General features: G+C 51.0%; 1 protein-coding gene across 2 annotated transcripts in view; it reads left to right on the top strand.

Annotated features, from left to right (window-relative positions):
* Window positions 1-15,557, top strand: part of LOC141161755 (uncharacterized) — a 1,209,981-nt gene that overhangs the window by 844,520 nt on the left and 349,904 nt on the right. The window lies entirely within an intron of this gene.

The raw sequence follows: 15,557 nt of genomic DNA, 5'->3' as shown, positions 1-15,557 counted from the left end.
CCCTTCTCAACATTTATACTGCAACACCAAGAAGGAAAAGTTGTGGAATTATGGAAAAATATGCAAGAAAGAGAGAATGTGCCAGGAACAAATTACGACAATGTCTTGAAAAAATATTAAATTTATTAATTAGATTTTTAAAAAAAATCATAATCAGTGCAATATAAGCTATAAACCGATGGACGGACACAAATAATAAAATAATTCGTAGGTGAGCTAATCAAGAGAAATATATCAAGATTCATATATATGTATATACAGGGATGCATCAAAAACAGATGAGTATAACGTAAAGTCTAGTGATGAGCGAACATGCTCGCCACTGCTCTGTACTCGCCCAAGTATCACAGTGCTCGACAAGCTCGGTGAGTATTTCCGGGTTGCTCGGGCGGGAACTCTGGTCCCCTCGCTGCATGTTTGGCGCTCTTTAGAGAGCCAATGACGATGCAGGGATTGCCTGCCACGCACTGTAATACTGTAGCCATGTTGGTTGTGGGCATTACAGTGATTGCCTGGCTGCACAGCAACATGGTGCCGCTATGCTCATCAGTCTACCCCAGAAACAGGCAGAGTAGGGAAAGGTGCTGATGAGTCAGGGAGAGATTTGCTTGTTTAAAGTTAGTATAGGTGGGGAAGTGTCTCAAAAAAAATAAAGGGAACACTTAAACAACAGAATATAACTCCAAGTAAATCAAGCTTCTGTGAAATCAAACTGTCCACTTAGGAAGCAACACTGATTGACAATCAATTTCACATGCTGTTGTGCAAATGGAATAGACAATAGATGGAAATTATTAGCAATTATCAAGACTCCCTCAATAAAGGAGTGGTTCTGCAGATGAGGACCACAGACCACATCTCAGTACCAATGCTTTCTGGCTGATGTTTTGGTCACTTTCGAATGTCGGTTGTGCTTTCACACTCGTGGTAGCATGAGATGGACTCTACAACCCACAGAAGTTGCTCAGGTAGTGCAGCTCATCCAGGATGGCACATCAATGCGAGCTGTGGCAAGAAGGTTTGCTGTGTCTGTCAGCGTAGTGTCCAGAGGCTGGAGGCGCTACCAGGAGACAGGCCAGTACACCAGGAGATGTGGAGGGGGCCGTAGGAGGGCAACAACCCAGCAGCAGGACCGCTACCTCCGCTTTTGTTCAAGAAGGAACAGGAGGAGCACTGCCAGAGCCCTGCAAAATGACCTCCAGCAGGCCACAAATGTGCATGTCTGCACAAACTGTTAGAAACCGACTCCATGAGGGTGGTATGAGGGCCCGATGTCCACAGATGGGGGTTGTGCTCACAGCCCAACACCGTGCAGGACACTTTGCATTTGCCACATAACACCAGGATTGGCAAAGTCGCCACTGGCACCCTGTGCTCTTCACAGATGAAAGCAGGTTCACACTGAGCACACCTTACAGTCTGGAGATGCCATGGAGAGCGATCTGTTGCCTACAACATCCTTCGGCATGACCGGTTTGGCAGTGGGTCAGTAATGGTGTGGGGTGGAATTTCTTTGGAGGGCCGCACAGCCCTCCATGTGCTCTCCAGTGGTAGCCTGACTGCCATTAGGTACCGAGATGAGATCCTCAGACCCCTTGTAAGACCATATGCTGGTGCGGTTGGCCCTGGGTTCCTCCTAATGCAGGACAATGCCAGACCTCATGTGGCTGGAGTGTGTTAGCAGTAGTGTTGAGCCACCCCCGTAGTGTTCGGGTTCGGTTCGTCGAACACCGTTAAAACCAATGGCAGGCAAACAAAAACACATAGAAACACATAGAAAACACCTTCAAAGGTGTCCAAAAGCTGACAAACTGCTCAGAAGACACAACTAACACATGGAAAAGTGACAAGTACATATAGTCATGCGAAAAGAAATGAGGTGGAGGCGTAAAAGGAGGAGGAGACACAGATATAGGCATGTCATGCCCTTCTAAAATCAAGAGAAGCTGGAGTAAAAATCTAAAATCAGCCTACCAACACCCAGACGTCGTGACAAGAAAATTAAAAAAAGAAATATCTTTAGGTAGAATGGCGGTTCCATTCAGAACACTTTCCTTACAAGACGTAGTGGTATCCCCGTTGGGAGTCGTGCCAAAAACGGAACCCAATACATTCGGACTAATCCACCATTTGTCATATCCAAGGGGCAGGTCAGTAAATGACAACATCGACGCGGAACCAAGTACAGTAGTATATACTGTACCTCCTTTGACAAGGCAATCAGGCGGGTCAAGAAGTTGGGAAGGGGCACCCTAATGGCCAAAACAGACACTGAGGGGGCGTTCCGGTTACTTACTATTTGTGCCTCCGAATAGTGTCCGCCTATTGGGCTGCTTCTGGGAAAGAGCATACTATATAGATCGCTGTTTGCCCATGGGGTGCTCCATATCCTGCTCACTATTTGAGGTGTTTAGTTGCTTCCTAAAATGGGTCGTCATGGATGTTTCTAAGGGGTCACATATTATCCATTACCTCGACGACTTCTTATGCCTGGGCCCAAAAGATTCACCACAGTGTGAATACACGCAGTAGTCCATCTGTGAGAAGGAGAAAGCTGGAGGGAGAGCGGACACCACAGAGCCGAGGGGTTAGATGGAGAACAGAAGAAGGAAAGAGGGCGAGGGATGTAAGGGAGTACGGTGGAAGGCCAAACTGAGCTCCCCCACGTTCCTGCTGGGCGGGGAACAGCCCTGGGAAGAAAAGCCGCTTGAGGTTACGGGCGCGAGCGGGCAGAGGGACTACGCTGGAGTGCGAAGCCGACACGGCCAGGCCGTTCTTGCCCGTGCGACCTCCGTGTCGCCGGGTTTGTGCCAGAGCCGCGGTGGACCCTGACGGCCAGCCCCCCTCTCCCAATACTGGTGCCTGTCCGCTGGTGGGTCGAGACCCCTCGGGGTGGAGGCAGGTCTAAGCTCTGTAATTTAAATTGGCTCTGTAATTTGAATGAGTACACTTTAAATCCTTTTACAAGGATCTATTGGAGGGCAAGTCTGTGCCAGCAGCCGCGGTAGCAGGAAGAGGAAGAGGCGGAGCCTGCCGGGTGCTGCTGTGTGTGGGGTGTGGAGAGAGCTCCTGGGAAGGGAGGTTTTGTTTTTCCATCTGGGACTTTTTGTCTGCCCCTTCCCAGGAAAGCAGGCTTGTCCTGGGATTGGCCTCCGGGGCTGGGCCCCCGGCTCCTGCCCCCCTGTCCAAGCCGGCGGGGGACGGGAGGAATACCATCCATGCTGGGATGACCAGGTCCGGAAAAGACAGGGGGTACAGTATAAAGACCAGAGGGACCCCCGAGGCCACGGCCGCGGCGACTCCTCCCCCCGAAGATAGGCCGAGTACGAGCAGGGGTGCTTCAGCGGTGCCCCTTGATTGGGGCACCAAGGTGGCGAAGGAGTCCACGGTCAGCTATGGCTCCCGCATTCATGCGCACCTCTGCGAGTATGAGGACGCCTCTAGGAAGCTAAAATCCCTCTGGGGGTAGTTGAGGGTAGCTCAGGAGAGGTCCGACAGGGCTTCTAGCAGCAAGAAGCCTGAGCTATCCGCTGCGGTCAGAAAGATGAAGAAAACCATTGAGGAGGTGGAGAATCAGCAGTGTACCATCCTGGCCGGCAGCGGGCCATTCCGAGAAAAACTCGAGAATGATGACCGGTTCAGAGCCATGGCCGGTGGATCTCTGGAGGGGTCGCGGAGCTCCAGCCAGATGGTGGCGGTGGAGGATGAGGAGGAGGAAGAGGACTGTGAGGAGGAAGTCGTGCCCTACCCGCCATCTGGTGGCCTGGTAAGTGATCTCCAGGCGTCGCATAGCGGGATAGCCCCCGAGCAGATGGCTCTCCCATCTGATTCTAGCCCTTCAGAGGGCAGCGGGAGCGAGGGGGAGGATGAGGAGGGTGGTAGTAGCAGCAGTGAGGGGGGCTGCCTCGTCATGAAGCAGATCTGGCAGATCGAGTCCCCGGTACGTTTTAATCAGCTGGTGGATCAGCTGGAAGGTGGATCAGTGGAAGGGTTGGTCCTTGACCCTGAGGGAAAGAGTTAGCCTGGCCAAGGGTTATTTGCTCCCTTTATTAATATATCTGGGCAGCGTCTGCATCTTGCCAGAGCCTCTTTGGACACGGGTCTACAGCCTGTTCTTCCAACTATTATGGGGGAATAGGCTGAACCTAATCAAGAGGGAGGTCACGTACCGCACGAGGAGACTAGGAGGGTTGGGTATGGTCAACCCAGTGGTGTTCCTAGTAAACACCTTTATTAAGGCAAACATCGCCAACCTCTGGTTAGAGAGGGCTCCTCCGGGGGTATTCTCCTGTAGGGAGTGGTTTCGGCCTTTCTTCCAGGAATGGGAGACAGGAGGGCAGGTGAAGGACCTTCGAACGCCTCATGGGCATCTTCCGGCTTATGCTAGCCCGGTTCTGAAGGTGATCCGCCGGTGGGGTCTGGGAGTGTGGGATATCAGGACCTTGTCAATGAGGTTACTTGACAATAGGGTCCTATTGACCCACTTTCAGAAGCCCCTGGCGCTCAAGTATTGCCGGAGCTGGGATCTGGAGGTAGGGCTTGGGTTATTGAACTCTAAGCAGATCCCCTTGAAGTTTTGGGACTTGGCTTGGCGCTGCTTCCATGGGAGACTGTATGTGAGGGACAACCTGAAGTACAGGAACTCTGATGACCGGGATTGTCCCCGAGAGAAGTGTGGCGGCATGCTCGAGAGCATGGAGCACTTCCTGCTTCGGTGTCCCTTTAATACAGAGGTCTACAGTAGGGTGGGTGCTTCCATTGGCTGGCCCAGGCTGGCAGGCCTTTCCTATGCGGAGTGGGCCTAAGGGGCATTCAGGTCCCTTGGTGGCCGAGATCGGGGCACTGTTTTCTTAGTTAGCTTAGTGACTAGGTTTTACATGTGGAATGCACAGTGTTTAGGGTCCACCTAGCAGAAAGCCCTCCCCCGGGAAGAGGTGATTAGGAATATCCTGGGTGACCTGGCAAAAGTGCGCTCGCTGGAGTATGAGAGGCTGGGTGCAGGGAGGGCTTCCCTTCTATGGAGGGAGTTCTCATTTAATGTGCCCTAGGGAGAGTTAAGGTATGTGTGTCTGTGATAGGGTTAGTTTGGTCCCTTTCTATATTTTATATTTATTTGTAGGGTCAGGTAGTTGAGTAGGGTCAGGGAGGGACAGTCTTTAGGGATAGGTAGTTAGTATTAGGTTGGTATTGAGGGTCAGTGAGGGACAGGTAGGGACAGGTAGGGAAAGATTGGTAGAGCGGTAGGGACATGGTTTTCTTTTTCTTTAATAGGGAGGGACAGGGTGTTGTGTGTTAGATTAGGGTGAGATCCTCTGTAGTCTCCAGTTCCCTGGTGGTGGGCTGCTCCCCTCACATTGAAGTTTTTAGTTTTACAATATCGGTAACCTGAATATAGGGCTTGCAAGCACTGAACTTTGGTCTGTTTTTTGGGTCATGGTTTGGAAAAAAAGGAAATCTTGTTGTTAGGTGGTCTTGTAAGTTTATGATTAGTAGTTATATCGATTTAATTGTCATATTGTTATGTTGTGTATTGTATGTATTGTATGTATATTGTGTATTGTATGTATACTATGCGTGGGGGGGTTTAGTCTAGGTTGGGTGGGGTGTTTCGGGGGGGAGGGTTTTTTGTAACGTGAACATCCTGCAGGATGCGGGGAAAGGCGTGATGGACCTTTGTGTGAAGTGAATTAAAGGCCATAAACTTTCATGGGACCTTGGTGTGTTAAGGCCACAGACATTCGTGGGACCTTGGGTGTTAAAAAAATGGTGGTGGGAAAAAAAAAAAAAAGAAGTTTTTCTGTGTGTTATAGGGTAAGTTTTTGGTCAGGTGGCCTATCTATTATCTTTGGCGTTGGGCCAGTTATTTAGTTTTCCTTTTGTTAGGGGGTTAGGTGTGAATGTGCAGGTATGAATGTTGTGTATGTTAGGGGTCGGGTGCGCTTTAGGGTGCACTCTGGAGGCATGGTAGGGTCTTCCCTTGCTGGGGGGTCTCCTAGAGAGTCTCCTGGAGGACGTGGACTTTTTGTGGCAGAATTTGTGTCATATGTTATTCTGTTGGACTCTATATAATTTCAGATTTTGAGTTATGTCTTGCTGGGTTTTTGTTTGTTGTATAATGTTTGTATTTGTGGTTTGTGTTTGTGTTTTGTATATGTGTTTTTGTACTTTTATAATAAAAAAGAGTTCCAGTTCCAATAGCGTCCACTGAAGCTGCTGCAGTTAAAAAGCTTTTTTAAGGATTGAGCTTGGCGGTCCGCCGCAAGGCGTGCTACCGCCAGTCCCAGCCCCTTTGCCTTGGGACGCCTCCCCGATGCTCTTGACTGAGTCTCCCGGGGGCCCAAAGCGTTTCCTTTGAAAAAATTAAGTGTCCAAAGCACAAGTGGTGTAGCTTGCTTAACAGCTGGGCTACTCCGCTGACTAGCAGACACTGCTACTAGGCCCAAAAGGATTTCCTGGGTTAGATGCTGTAAAAAATTAGAATTAGATACAAAGGCGGTGTAGCTTCCTTCACAGATGGGCTACTCCAATGACTAACAAACACTGCTACAGGCCCAAAAGGATTGGCTGAGCTACATTTCGCCAAATTCTGTGAAAAACACTTGCACAACACTGGCACAGACCTACCTGGCAAAGTGCTATGAACTGCTGTAACCTAACCCTCAAAAGCGCTGCAATTAGGTTTAGGGAGTAAGAACTAGTTCTATCTCTCTATGTAACTGGAAATTCGCTCGCAATTCACACAGTTATACTGTATAGCGCCCACTGCAGCAGCGGTGCCGTCTAACACTCAGCTGCAGCAGTGAGAAAATGGTGGCGACGGGGAAAATGGCTGGGTCTTATAGAGCAAGGACATGTGACATACAGAGCCAATGACACATGCCCTTGCTTGTGTGAAAAAAAAGCACTTCACTGCATGTGTGCGCTGCTGATAGGCTGACAGACTGCACCGCCCCACTGTAAATGCAGGAAAGAAAAAAAAAAATGGAGATCGGCATTATTTCTGCAGAGATTCATCCCCTGCCCCTCCCCCCGCCCACTCTACACTGAAACTGACTATTAACATTTGATTAACGGTATTACTGTGAAAAAATCCAGTTACGCTTTTGGTGCACGAACAGTTATCAAACATAACCTCGAACAGCCAAATTTTTTGCAAATTGGTCTAGTTCGTCGAACGACTCGAACACCGCCCAAAACAGCTTGAATTTGAGATTGGCGAACAGTTCGAGTCGAACACCGCTCATCTCTAGTCAGCAGTTTCTGCAAGATGAAGGCATTGAAGCTATGGACTGGCCCGTCCATTCCCCAGACCTGAATCCGATTGAGCACATCCGGGACATCATGTCTCGCTCCACCTACCACCTACCAATGTCACGTTCCACCACAGACTGTCCAGGAGTCGGCGGATGCTTTAGTCCAGGTTTGGGAGGAGATCCCACAGAAGACCATCCACAACCTCATCAGGAGCATGCCCAGACATTGTAGGGAGGTCATACAGGCACGTGGAGGCCACGCACAATACTGAGCCTCATTTTGACTTGTTTTAAGGATATTACATCAAAGTTGGATCAGCCTGTAGTGTGTTTTTCCACTTTAATTTTGGGGGTGACTCCAAATCCAGGCCTCCATTGGTTAATAAACTTGATTTCCATTGATTTTTGTGTGATAGAAAAAATATATTAAATAAGTATTTTTTTTACAATCGAGGACTTCCTATCAGATGCGATTGATCAAAAACTATATCACGATATTCTTATGAAAAAAATGTATCGCTTTATTCTCGAATTGTCCATTTAAAAAATGATTGCAATAGTTACATAAAATAGTTACAAAGTGATTGTCCATTTATCCATAATTAACTTATTAGTTGAGATTCACCCATCTTTTCCTGGGATCCTGGATGGTAGATTGCGTCTGTCTGTGTCCAGCACGTGTGTCAGGTTGACACCATGTGTCCGGGTAAAGAACATGTCTCCCTGGGCCTACATCAGCACCTGTTTTCTTCACACATAAATTCTTATCCTGTGTCCTGTCAAATGGCAAGAACCCGCTCCCTGTCTCTAACATGGGGTTTTATATTGACTGTCATACCAGCTGTTCTTCTATTTATGGTACTAACTAAAAATACACAAATATCGCATGTCATCTAGAAACCCTAGCATGATGGCTGATGCAATCTTATGCAATGTATGGTACAGAATTCAGAATTAAGAATAAAATTAATATCCATAATTAATATTTAACAGTGATTTTGTTGTCAGCATATTCAACTTTGTACAGAAATTTGTTGTCAGCATATTCAACTTTGTACAGAACAAGGTTTTCGATGAGAATATTTCATTAATTCAGATCCAGGATGTGTTATTTAAGTGTGTCCTTTATTTTTTTGAGCAGTGTATATATCCATCTGAACTAACAGACCTTCTGAGGACTAATCCAGCTGCATATATAAAGTGGTGATAGCAGGAGTTAGGCAGGCAGGCAGTTTGTGGCAGACTGCAGTGCATATAGCACAAGAGGGTCCATTGAACGTCCTGTCTGCTGCTGCTGTAATAATTACAGATATTTCTAGACCTAGCCCCAGATATCAGGGGCCTGGGCAAATTTTTTTTTTTATCTTAATCCTGGTTATTTGCTTAAAAAGCAATTCAGAGTACACAATTTTCCTGCTCCATTTGCTTGTTAGCACTGCAGAATACAGCCAGATCTGTTTCATATTTCAGCGATAAAAATCCAGAAATTTGAACTGAACATGGAAAATATCAGCCTCCTTTTCCATTCTGTTGCAGTGTGTCGGTCAAGCTATTCACACTAGGTCTCTGTGTAGAATAATATTAGTAAACTACAGGCCTGCTATTTAAAACCGTGGTTCTCGATCAGACATCTATAATACAGTGCATTGTGAAAGTATTTGGCCCCCTTGAACTTTTCTACCTTTTGCCACATTTCTGGCTTCAAACATAAAGATATAAAATTCTAATTTTGGGGGGAAGAATCAACAACAAGTGGGACACAATCGCTAAGTGGAACTAAATTTATTGGATATTTTAAACTTTTTTAACAAATTCAAAACTGAAAAGTGGGGCGTGCAATATTATTCGGCCCCTTTACTTTGGCTATGTGCCCACGATGCAGAAATGAAGCAGAAAATTTCTGCAGCATTTCTGCATCTCCCTGGCAGAAAAAACGCATGCAGATTGTGCATGCGTTTTTCCTGCAGAATACATGCGGATCCACATGCGGATTCACATGCGTTTCCGCATGCAGATTGACAAGCGCTTTCCAGGCGATAGCATCACTTGGAAAGTGCTTGACAACTAGGTCACACTGTATAAATCCATGCAAACAGCATGGATTTATACAGTGTGAACCGTAAAAATGAAAACAAATAAAGCTATACTCACCCCCGATGCCTGGCGTGGCTGCAGCGCTCGTTCCTGTCTGGTTCCTGGATGCCGGCATATCGCGAGACAGAGCGGTGAAGGGCCTGCGGTCACATGACTGTGACGTCACCGCAGGTCCTCAAGCGATGCCGGCATTCAGAGAGAAGCCGCCGGACAGGTGAATATAAACTTTGCTATTTTATTCTTTTTTTACAGGTAGAATGGTACCCAGGTCTGGATGAGAGTCTCCTCTTCTCCAGAACTGGGTACCATCCGCACATAGAGACGCATAGAAGCCGCTTGTAAAAATGTACAGTCGCGGTTTCTATGCGTCTCAATGCAAGTCAATGGCGGGAGTTCCGCTGCGCTTCCGCAAAATTAAATGACATGCTGCGGATTTTTGTACGCAGCATAAACGCTGCGAAAAAATCCGCAGCATGTGCATAGAACATGCGGAATCCCCTTGGGGACCATGGGGTGCGGATTACCTAGCGTTTCACAAGCGTTTACGCTGCGGAAATTCCGCAGCATAAACGCTTGAAAAACGCTACGTGGGCACTCAGCCTTTCAGTGCAGCAAACTCACTCCAGAAATTCAGTGAGGATCTCTGAATGACCCAATGTTGTCCTAAATGACAGGTAATGATAGATAGAATCCTCCTGTGTGTAATCAAGTCTCCGTATAAATGCACCTGCTCTGTGATAGTCTCAGGGTTCTGTTTCAAGTGCAGAGAGCATCATGAAGACCAAGGAACACACCAGGCAGGTCTGAGATACTGTTGTGGCTAAGTTTAAAGCTGGATTTGGATACAAAAAGATTTCCCAAGTGTAATGCACACGCCCGAGCTGAGCGGCGTGTGCGTGTGATTCCACTGGACCGTGCCGGAGAGTGAATGCCTGGAGGGGCGTAACTAGGTATTCACCCTATCCGACCAGGGTCGCACGACGGCATACGACGCCAGTGCACCAAGGAGGAACCGAGCAGAGGGGCCAGGTGCTACTCCAGGACAGACCCCGGACACGGCTGTTGACCCACACAGGGGAATACAGGAACAGACTGGTTAGGCTGGCTCACAGACTGGTGGGAATAGGCAGGCACGACTGGTATGCAGGCAGGCGGGTATGCAGGCAGGGAGGTACAGGCAAGCACGGCTAGAGTGCAGACAGGAAGGCACTAGCAGGTAGGAACACAGGCGGGGTAGGACCCAGTACACACTGGGACTCTGGAACAGAACCACAGATGTGGCGGACAAACACAGCAGAGTGAGGCCGCCCAGAGAGGTGAGCGAGAGCAGGGCAGGACGAGACCGCCCGGAGCGGTGAGCAAGAGCAGGGCAGGACGAGACCGCCTGCAGAGGTGAGCAAGAGCAGGGCAGGACGAGACCGCCTGGAGCGGTGACCATGAGCAGGGCAGGACGAGACCGCCTGGAGCGGTGAGCAAGAGCAGGGCAGGACGAGACCGCCTGGAGCGGTGAGCAAGAACAGAGCAGGACGAGACCGCCTGGAGCGGTGAGCAAGAGCAGAGCAGGACGAGACCGCCTGGAGCGGTGAGCAAGAGCAGAGCAGGACGAGACCGCCTGGAGCGGTGAGCAAGAGCAGAGCAGGACGAGACCACCTGGAGCGGTGAGCAAGAGCAGAGCAGGACGAGACCGCCTGGAGCGGTGAGCAAGAGCAGAGCAGGACGAGACCGCCTGGAGCGGTGAGCAAGAGCAGAGCAGGACGAGACCGCCAGGAGCAGTGAGCAAGGAGTCAGAGCAAGACTGCCGGAGCAGTGAGCAAAAGGATAAGAGCAGAGCAAGGCTGCCGGAGCAGTGAGCAAAAGGGTCAGAGCGGAGCAAGGCTGCCGGAGCAGTGAGCAAAAGGGTCAGAGCGGAGCAAGGCTGACGGAGCAGTGAGCAAGGAGTCAGAGCAGGACGGACGGGGCTCTGTTCACACGGAACAGACAGGAAGGGAAAAGCAGAGCCAGATACCCACAGGGTATTTGCAGTGAAGTAGCAAGTGGACCACAAACTCACAAACGGGAGTACAGAGACAACAAGCAGGAGTTAGGTACGAGTTCAGACTCTGCAGAAAAAGGAAAGGAACGGACATAGAGGCAAAACAGGTAAAGGATAGGAGAGAGTTCAGACTGGAACTGAGTGTACGGAAGAGACCGACACTGCAGCGGGATACAGGAGCGGGTCTGGGAATACGGCCCCCAGAGAGGCGGGACGAACAGGCAAGGAGCGTGTTCAGACAGGACAGACAAGATACAGGAGCGGGTCTAGGTAATCGGCCCCTAGAAGGCGGGAGGAACAGGCTAGGAGCGTGTTCAGACAGGACAGACAAGATACAGGAGCGGGTCTAGGTAATCGGCCCCTAGAAGGCGGGAGGAACAGGCTAGGAGCGTGTTCAGACAGGCCTGGAAATACAGCCTCCAGGATAGGCAGACAAGAGAAACACAGAACGGGACCTGGCACCTTCAGAGTGCAAGCACACACTGAATGAAACACAATGCTCAGGCGGGGATTGATTGGAGCAGCTGGGTTATATACCAGGTGACAGACAGCAATAGGCTGAGGACGCACAAGGGGTGTGACCCACAGCAGGTACAAAAAGCAGGAAGTGATCGGGCGCCGCCCTTAAGCAGCAGCAACAGACACAAACAGACAGCATGGAGGGAAGCCAGAGAGACATTCTGGACTGGAGATCAAGTGCGCGCTCTTGCACAGTGGGAGATGGACCACCATGCAAGGGCGCCGCCAGGTATGTTACAGTACCCCCCCCCTTACGCCCCCTCTTCTTCAGGCCTGCCAGAATCTTCCGCAGGGAATTCGAGGGCCAATCCTTCACTTCAAGGAGATCACTCCCACTGTCCACAGGAAAAACTGGTCTCATCTGGTTAGCTAGGATGCTACCTCCTATCCAGCCATCCTCAGCAACAGACGAAACGGGTGGAGTACCAGGAACAGCACACAAGGAAGTCTCTCTCCACATATTTTCAGGTGGCACCCCAGAGGGTACAGGAGACAACTGGAAGTCCTCAACCGGGTTGGAGGGGAGCAGAGACTTAGGGGTAAACTCTGCTTTGAGGTACATCTTGTCAAGCTCACAGGAAGAAATAGACGGGTTATCAGGTACAGGAAGAGGAAAAGTCACTGTCTCTTTGTTATCTGGTGGTACCCCGGAGGATTCAGGAAACAACTGGAGGTCCTCCGCCAGGTCAGAAGAGTGCAGAGGCTCGGAAAAAACATCTGCTTCAGAGTACACTAGGTCGGACTCACTGGACGAAGCAGGCGAGATATCGGGTACCGAGTATAGGAAAGTCTCTGTCCATTCACCACGAGGTGGCACCCCGAAGGGTTCTGGAGACAACTGGAGGTCCCCCGCCCAGTCGGAGGGGTGTAAAGACTCGGGAGTAACCTCTGCTTCGGAGTACACTAGGTTGGACTCACTGGACGAAGCGAGCGAGGTATCAGGTACAGAGTATAGGAGAGTCTCTGTCCTTTCGCTACCAGGTAGCACCCCGAAGGGTTCTGGAGACAATTGGAGGTCCTCCGCCTGGTCAGAGGGGTGTAGAGACTCATGGGTAACCTCTGCTTCAGAGTACACTAGGTTGGACTCACTGGACGAAGCGAGCGAGGTATCAGGTACAGAGTATAGGAGAGTCTCTGTCCTTTCGCTACCAGGTAGCACCCCGAAGGGTTCTGGAGACAACTGGAGGTCCTCCGCCTGGTCGGAGGGGTGTAGAGACTCATGGGTAACCTCTGCTTCAGAGTACACTAGGTTGGACTCACTGGACGAAACGAGCGAGGTATCAGGTACAGAGTATAGGAGAGTCTCTGTCCTTTCGCTACCAGGTAGCACCCCGAAGGGTTCTGGAGACAACTGGAGGTCCTCCGCCTGGTCGGAGGGGTGTAGAGACTCGGGGGTAACTACCACCATGGGGTACCCATTGTCAGGCTCACAGGACGGAGCGGACAAAGTATCGTGTACCAGGCGTAGAGAAGTCTCTCTCCATTTGTCATCGAGTGGTATCCCGGAGGATTCAGGAAGCAACTGGGGGTCCTCCGCCAGGTAGTAGAGGTGCACAGACTCTGAGGTAATCACAGCTTCGGAGCATCCTTGGACATGCACACCGGTTAATGTGGGTGAAGCATCTGATGCCGGGTGCAGGAAGTTCTCCTGTGTGGAGTCTGGATGGGCAGTAGTCTCTTCGGGCAGGAGAACTGGTGCGCTACCCACGCACATTACCCGTTGGGGCTTCTCCAGGATACAGGGAGATGAAGCTTCAGTCGGGACTTCAAGGTTGGGGTCAGGAGGTCTCAGGGAGAACAGACCCTGGCGTGACGACTTGCCTCTACGTCTAGCACGTCTGGACTGCCTCTTGAGGATGGGAGAAGTATTCCGGAGAGCGTAGTCACCCTGTGAGGATTCTGGGTGGGCAGTAGTCTCATTGGGCTGGAGGACTATTGCGCTACCCACACACATTACCCATCGGGGCTGCTCCGGGATATTGGGAAGTGAAGCTTCAGCAGGAGCCTCTGGGTTAGGATCATCGAAGACCATTAGAAAGGCCACCAGGAAGGCCATTATGTCCAGGACGATAGGATCCTGTGTTTCCCATAGGGGGTTGATCCATTCCAAGGCATCACCCGCTAGGTTAGACATAATGAATCCCACCTTAACCCGATCGGTGGGAAAACATAAAGGGTAGAACTTGAAGTGTAGCATGCATTGCTCCACAAATGCACGACTTTGTCTTGGATCCCCATAGTAACGTGGCGGATCCGCAGGAACGAGAGCTGATAGATCCATCTGGACGGGTGCGTAATTCGCCTGGAACTCAGCTAAAGAAAAAAAAAATTATTTATTTATTTTAATGCACGTATTAGCTGGAAAACGTCTCAGAGAGCGAAGGCCGTGGGGCTCAACGGGAACCATGGCCTGAGCATGCTGTAATGCACACACCCGGGCTGAGCGGCGTGTGCGTGTGATTCCACTGGACCGTGCCGGAGAGTGAATGCCTGGAGGGGCGTAACTAGGTATTCACCCGATCCGACCAGGGTCGCACGACGGCATACGACGCCAGTGCACCAAGGAGGAACCGAGCAGAGGGACCAGGTGCTACTCCAGGACAGACCCCGGACACGGCTGTTGACCCACACAGGGGAATACAGGAACAGACTGGTTAGGCTGGCTCACAGACTGGTGGGAATAGGCAGGCACGACTGGTATGCAGGCAGGCGGGTATGCAGGCAGGGGGGTACAGGCAAGCACGGCTAGAGTGCAGACAGGAAGGCACTAGCAGGTAGGAACACAGGCGGGGTAGGACCCAGTACACACTGGGACTCTGGAACAGAACCACAGATGTGGCGGACAAACACAGCAGAGTGAGGCCGCCCAGAGAGGTGAGCGAGAGCAGGGCAGGACGAGACTGCCCGGAGCGGTGAGCAAGAGCAGGGCAGGACGAGACCGCCTGGAGAGGTGAGCAAGAGCAGGGCAGGACGAGACCGCCTGGAGCGGTGAGCATGAGCAGGGCAGGATGAGACCGCCTGGAGCGGTGAGCAAGAGCAGGGCAGGACGAGACCGCCTGGAGCGGTGAGCAAGAACAGAGCAGGACGAGACCGCCTGGAGCGGTGAGCAAGAGCAGAGCAGGACGAGACCGCCTGGAGCAGTGAGCAAGAGCAGAGCAGGACGAGACCACCTGGAGCGGTGAGCAAGAGCAGAGCAGGACGAGACCACCTGGAGCAGTGAGCAAGAGCAGAGCAGGACGAGACCGCCTGGAGCAGTGAGCAAGAGCAGAGCAGGACGAGACCGCCTGGAGCGGTGAGCAAGAGCAGAGCAGGACGAGACCGCCAGGAGCGGTGAGCAAAGGGTCAGAGCTGAGCGAGACTGCCGGAGCAGTGAGCAAGGAGTCAGAGCAGGACGAGGCTGCCTGGAGCAGTGAGCAAGGAGTCAGAGCAAGACTGCCAGAGCAGAGAGCAAAAGGATAAGAGCGGAGCGAGACTGCCGGAGCAGTGAGCAAAAGGGTCAGAGCGGAGCAAGGCTGCCGGAGCAGTGAGCAAAAGGGTCAGAGCGGAGCAAGGCTGCCGGAGCAGTGAGCAAAAGGGTCAGAGCGGAGCAAGGCTGCCGGAGCAGAGAGCCAGGAGTCAGAGCAGGACGGACAGGGCTCTGTTCACACGGAACAGACAGG

Source organism: Phyllobates terribilis, unplaced genomic scaffold, assembly GCF_046119375.1.
Source record: "Phyllobates terribilis strain yellow unplaced genomic scaffold, ASM4611937v1 Scaffold_1__5_contigs__length_1240528914, whole genome shotgun sequence".
Taxonomy (NCBI): Eukaryota; Metazoa; Chordata; class Amphibia; order Anura; family Dendrobatidae; genus Phyllobates; species Phyllobates terribilis.
The sequence above is the reverse complement of the archived record's forward strand: the minus strand, read 5'-3'. Positions and strand labels throughout refer to the sequence as shown.